Here is a 6,584-nt window from a genome sequence, read left to right on the forward strand (position 1 = left end):
AACGCCGGGGCCCAGGCTCCTCCCCCTCTGGCGGCGGCGGCGGCGGCGATGCTCTCGCGGGCGGGAAGGGGGCGTGGAACGCGGTGGGCGAGGCGGAGCGTCCAGTACCCCACGCACCCAGCAGGGTGGTCCTGTCTGCTAGTGGGGTGGGGAGAGAGGAAGAGGCTAGGAGGCAGCCACCCTACGCCCTGGGGAGAAAAATGTAAGTGCGGCGAAGTTAGCAGGGCAGTCCTTTTCCCGGTGCTTGGCTCTCTCCTGCCCTTGCCATCCTAACCCATACCCGCCCGGACCGGTCGGGTGCGCCCTCCTTCTGTTCACATGGATCGCCACCCTTGGCCTCTGGCTGGTCCCAAGGAAACCCGCAGCCTCTCCACGCGGCACTCAGAAGTGGGCTCTGAACGCCGAGCCCGCCTGTGGCGGCAGTCGCCTGGCTCCCCGACCCCAGGAGGGTGCGGTCGCTGGCGGAACGAGGCGGGATCCCTCTGGAAGCCGGTGGTGCATGGGGCGGCCAGGAAGAAGCGAATAGAGAGGGCCAAGCTCCTGGCAGTCTTCCCAGTCAGGGTGTTCAGTCAGCTCCTGGCACGTTTGCCTCCAGGTAGTCACGAAGATATGGAAGGGAGTCCCCATGTTCAAGAATTTTTCCTTCCTGTGAGCCCCCTGAAGTCAATACATTATTCATTCTTTTCGCAGAATAATTTCGGAACTCGATCTGCGCTAAGCGTAAGCTCTAGCCTTGTCCTCGCTCACTCAAGTATAGACATATAAACAAATTTCGACACAGTGAGATGACTGCAACAAAAAGGCATTGTGAGGTTTAGTGTAAAAGGATAGCATTAACCGCAGAGAAGAGAGGTAGGATATATGAAAGGCTACCTGAGGGTAAGTGAGGCCGATAAAGAGTTTTAAAGACCAACCAAGTGAAATGTGTTCAGTGCCTTTTATGCTTGTGGTCCCTGTTCTGACTGAATGGCGCAATCAGAGATAAGCTGAAAAGATAAATTTATAATACTAAAGGGTTTAAGATGAGCTAAGCTGCACCTAGCTTGGGCCACTGAGCTCCACTTCAGGATTTTAAAAGGTGAGCTGTTAAACATATTTTTGTTTTTGTTGTTTTCTTAATTTCTTAGTTTTGAATATGTAACATACGTACTTGGTACAACATTCATTCAAATGGGTATATAGGATGATCAGCCATTATGTTCTTTCTGGTGGCAACCAGTGTTCCCCATTTCTTATGTATCTTTTTCAGTGAGTCTACAAATAGACCACATTTTATAAAGATGGTCTTCCAAAAGATATTCTGCAGCCCAGTTACTCAAAGTTTTTTCCTGATCAGCCACACTTGGGAGTTTGTTAGAAATGTAGAATCTTAGATCCCAGCCCAGAATCAGAATCTGCCTTTTAAGAAGATCTGAGGATGGGGAGTTCCTTTTGTGGTCTAGTGGGTTAAGAACCTGACTAGTACCCATGAGGTTGCCAGGTGGATCCCTGGCCCCGCTCAGTGGGTTAAGGATCTGCTGTCGCTGCAAACTTTGGTTTAGGTCGAAGTTGCTGCTCTGACCTGGTGTGGCTGTGGCTGTGGCATAGGCCAGCAACTGTATCTACGATTGGACCCCTAGCCTGGGAACTTCCATATGCCACAGGTCTGGCACTAAAAAGAAAAAAAAAAAAAAAAATCTGTGGATGACTGTGAAGCATGAGAGGCTTTAATCCCTTTATAAAGAGGGATTGGAAGGAGGCAAGACTGGTGGCAAGGAAAGGCTAGGAAGAATGTAAGGTACCTAGGGCACAATCTGTTTTTATTCAAAGTTTTATCTCCAGCATTTGGCACAGTATCTAATACATTAGTAAATATTTTATGAAGTGAGACTACAACCCTAAAGTAAGGCAATGGCAATAGAGATGAAGGAATCAATGTGAGAAATAATTAAAAGTCAGAATCAACAGAATTTAGTGACTGGTGATTAATTTTGTGTCAGTTGGGGTAGGCCATGGTACTGTTTTGGGTTAAACAGTAGTCTAGTTGTTGCCGTGAATATGTTTTTTTGTTTGTGATTAACCTTTAAATCAGCAGACTTTGAATAAAGCAAATTACACTCTGTAACGTGATGGGTCTCATCCAGTCAATTGAAGACATTAAGAAAAACACTGAGGAAAAAGAAATTCTGCCTCCTGACTGCCCGTGGACTCTGCAGCATCAGCTCTTCTGTGGGTCTCCAGCCCGCTGACCTGCCCTGCAGATTTCAGACTTGCCAACTCCCACAATTACGTGAGCCAATTTCTTAAAATAAATCTTTCTTCCTTTACGTGCACATCCTATTGGTTCTGTTTCTATGAATAATCCCAGTATAGTGACTGACTGGATATGGAAGAGGAGGGGAAGGGAGCAGTAGAGGATCATGCCTTTGGACACTGAGTGAGTGGAGGTAACACCTGGCAGCTATCCTTGCTCTCTTTTCCCATCTACCCCTTAAATTCAGACCATCACCAAGGTCTGCAATTTACTTCCAGTATTAATCTTGAATTTATATAATTATCCCCCTGTGTCGTGCTTCCACCTTAATCCAAGCTTTCTATAGACTCTTCTACTATAACAACCTTCCAGTTGTTTTCTTTCTTTTACTCTTCCCCCTCCACAATCCGTTCACTACACACCAGGCAGTTTATTTAAAAAATGTAAATCAGGAATACCTGCTGTGGCTCAGTAGGAAAGAATCTGACTAGTATCCATGTGGACGCAGGTTGATCCCTGGCCTTGCTCAGTGGGTCAAGGATCCAGAGTGAGCTGTGGTATAGGTTGCAGATGAGGCTCCGATCTGGCGTGGCTGTGGTTGTGGCCTAGACCAGCAGCTGCAGCTCCAATTCAACCCCTAGCCTGGGAACCTCCATACGCTGAGGCTGAGCGTGAAGCCCTAAAAAGAAAAAAAGAAAAAAAAAATGCAAATCAGATCATCACACCCCTTCCTCCCAGTTGAAATCCTGCCTCCCATCAACCCTCTTATGCCATTCTTTCCCATTAATATCATTGCTGCTGGCCCTCTGAGGCTGCTTAAGCCTTTCCCTATTTTTGGACTTTGTATTTGCTGTTCTTTCTACCTACAGTGCTCTTGCTTTCTTCCTTTCTTTTTTAAGAAATTTTACCAGAGTATATTTGAATTTATCTTAGTTTCAGGTATACAGCAAAGTGATTCAGTGATACATATATATACTCTTTTTCAGATTCTTTTCACATGTAGGTTATTACAGTATTTTGAGTGGAATTCCCTGTGCTCTATAGTAGGTCCTTGTTGGTTATCTATTTTATATATCATGTGTGTATTACAGTGCTCTTTCCATACCTCTTTACATGGCTTTCCTTCCTCCTTAAACCCAAAGTTCAAATGTTACCTTTGCAGAAAGCACTTCCCTGATCTCTGTCCAGCAAGGGGCCTCACCCAATTACTCTAGCTCATCACTCTGTTTTTGTCATAGATTTATGACAATCTCCAGTGATCTTGTTTACTTATTTAATATCTGTTTAGAGCACAGGGATTTTGTCTGTGTTCTTTGCTGCTGTATTCCCAGTGCCTCACATGTAGTAAATGCTCCATAAATGTTTCTGAAAATGACTGGTGTTTCTCATCATAATAAGGAATGAGGATGAGTTTTAGCCACATGGATCCTGACATTACTATGAGACATTCAAGTAGAAATGTCTAGTATACATGGAGAGCTCTGAGCTACAGACAGTGGATTAGGAGTTATCTGATGATAGTGGTAGATGGAATCATGTGAGAGTAGAGGCCGTATGAAGATAGGATAGAATGAGAAGAAACCTTGAAGGATTTCAGTACTTACAAGTAGCCAGGGGAGTTCCTGTCGTGGCTCAGTGGTTAACAAATCCTACTAGGAACCATGAGGTTGCGGGTTCGATCCCTGGCCTTGCTCAGTGGGTTAAGGATCCGGCGTTGCCGTGAGCTGTGGTGTAGGCTGGCAGCTACAGCTCCGATTGCACCCCTAGCCTGGGAACCTTCATATGCTGTGGTACAGCCCTAGAAAATGCAAAAAGACAAAAAGACAAAAAAAAAAAAAAAAAAAAAGTAGCCAGGGAAAGAGTTCCTGCTGTGGAACAGTGGGTTAGGGATCCCGTTTCTCTCTGTGGAGGTGCTGTTTCAATCCTTGGCCTGGGGCAGTGGGTTAAGGATCTGGCATTACTGCAGCTGTGACATGTGTAGGTCACAGCTGCAGCTTGGAACTGATCCCTGGCCTAGGAATTTCCATATGCTGTGAATGCAGCTGAAAAAGAAAAGCAGGGGAAAAAAAAAGTAGCCAGAGAAAAAAGGGTTTAAGTAGTAAGTTTAAAACAAACAAACAAACAAACAAAAAAACGTTGTATCCTTCCAATTCTACTACATTTGGTTTTTTTTTATATATAAATTTTAAAATACTATGTAATATAGTGTATTTGAAAATTCACTATTGGGAGTCAGGAGACCTGGACTCTAATCATTCAAATCATCACATTATATAGAACTGAGCACTGGACACTTGTGGTGAGCTGTGGGAAAAGCTCACAATGATTTCTCCTTTTCTGCAAATTGTCCTAATGTACAAGAGTACATGGCTTCCCAAGCCATATTTACTCCCTTACTATCACTGATCTGGGCAGGGGGTTCAGAAACTGATTAACTATGAAGCTAATAAAAGTGTAGCTTTAGGGCCCCTAATTGCATAGGTCCCTCCATTCTTTAAGAAAGTCCTCCAAATTGTATATACTTCAAACTATAAAATCTAGGTATTAGTAGGTAAGATATTAGTTGCTCATTGGAACTATCAAAATCTCCAAAGATTATCCTTGAATGCATAGTATCCAAGTCCTTATATAATTTTCTCCCTTGAATCTGGGCTAGCCCTATGATTCATTTTTGACCAGTAGAACAGGACTGAAGTCACCCAAAGCTAGGCTATAACAAGCCTTGCAGCTTCTACCTGCATCTTTTGGAATGCTTACTCTGGTAGAAGCCAGTTGCTATTTAAGAAGTCTTACTACCCTAAGATTGCCATGTTGTTTCAAGCTAACCTCATGGAAAAACTGTTTAGGGAGAGAAAAGTACTCAGCAAGCCCCTGGCCGTTCCAGGTTATGCCAGCAGATGCCAAACTTGGGAGCAAAGAAGCCACCTTGGACATTCAGCCTAGTTGAGCCTTCAGATGATTCTATCACTAACTACCATTTGAAGGCAACCACAGAAGAACCCAAGCAAGAGCTGCCCAGTTGAACCCAGTCAACCACACATCTGTGAAACTTATCTTAAGCCTCTTAAGTTTTGAGGTGAATCATTATACAGTGATAACAGAAAGATTCTCTTTCCTAGGACTTTAGAATTTGGAACTCAAGGAGTTCCTGTCGTGGCTCAGTGGTTAACAAAATCGACTAGGAACCATGAGGTTGCAGGTTCGATCCCCAGCCTTGCTCAGTGGGTTAAGGATCCAGCATTGCCGTGAGCTGTGGTATAGGTCGAAGACACGGCTCAGATCCCGAGTTGCTGTGGCTCTGGCAGAAGACAGGGTCTACAGTGCCAATTAGACCCCTAGCCTGGGAACCTCCATATGCCGTGGGAGTGGCCCTAGAAAAGGCAAAAAAAGACCAAAAAAAAAAAAAAAAATGAATTTGGAACTCAAGACTCTCGGGGCCTGGTTGTTGGCAGATGACAGCAGCCTGAAGGGAAGACCTCCTGCAGAAGTGATGATTTCCAAAGCCACCTTATTTCCTCTTGCCTTCCCTTGAGGTCCACCTGTCCAGCTCTTCCTTAAATGCCATGAGATACCCTAGTATCCTTCCAATAAATTCCCTTATTGGCCTCAGCTAAAATTTTTAACAAGTATATGCTAGTTGTTTTATGTGCAGATAAGAAATCTTGAGAGCCTAAGCTCTGCTATAGTTAAGTCCGTTTGGCACATAGTAGGCACTTTACTGTTGAATGACTGCATGAATAAATTTCTGTGGAGAACTGGGTTTCTTTTCAAAGAAAAACTCGCCCATTAGGCCACTGTTTCTCCTCTTGAAATGCAGTCTCAAAAGAAATTTCATACAGCTGGGTCCCAAAGAAAGATGCTTTTTAAAATTATGTTACTAGTATAATAGGAAATAATAAATAATTGGCTAAGAAGGTGTCAGATTCAAATACCCCAAGGTGGAGACTCAGGAAAGCAAGACTGTATTATTTCTGAAGTGATAATGTAGTCACCTGTATTAACTTATCTGAAGATGTTCTAAGACAATGTATCTTCAAACAAACAAAAAATATTAACAAGGTGAAATATAGGGGAAGTGAAGCCAAAGAACAAGATTTTGACAGACCCCAGAGAAAAGGCTAAGCCGACCTACAAACTGCTGGCAGATACCTAGTAGAGATGAAGATGAGGGCATCCTGTTGACTTGATAGTAGCCATTATGATTCTCTTTCAGTAGACTTTCTCTCTGGTTCTACCCTTACCAAGCAGGCATCTGATTGTGATTTAGTTTCATTTAAGGAGGAAACCTGCTGACAGTAAATGAATGAAATTGAAATTTGACCTAAAAATTTTTGTGAGTTTACTTAGCATG

The 6,584-nt window shown here is 43.6% G+C and overlaps 1 long non-coding RNA gene across 1 annotated transcript; it reads left to right on the plus strand.

Moving 5' to 3' along the window:
* Positions 1-91: 91 nt before the first annotated feature.
* On the plus strand, positions 92-2,312 carry LOC146406383 (uncharacterized). The gene is made up of 3 exons (XR_014812172.1): positions 92-202; positions 691-1,078; positions 2,075-2,312. It is a non-coding gene; the product is annotated as an uncharacterized LOC146406383 (long non-coding RNA).
* Positions 2,313-6,584: the final 4,272 nt, after the last annotated feature.

Source organism: Sus scrofa, chromosome 1 (assembly GCF_054392235.1).
Source record: "Sus scrofa isolate SSC_HxYL_T2T_F1_AM1 chromosome 1, Sscrofa_HxYL_maternal_Yorkshire_Landrace_v2.0, whole genome shotgun sequence".
NCBI lineage: Eukaryota > Metazoa > Chordata > Mammalia > Artiodactyla > Suidae > Sus > Sus scrofa.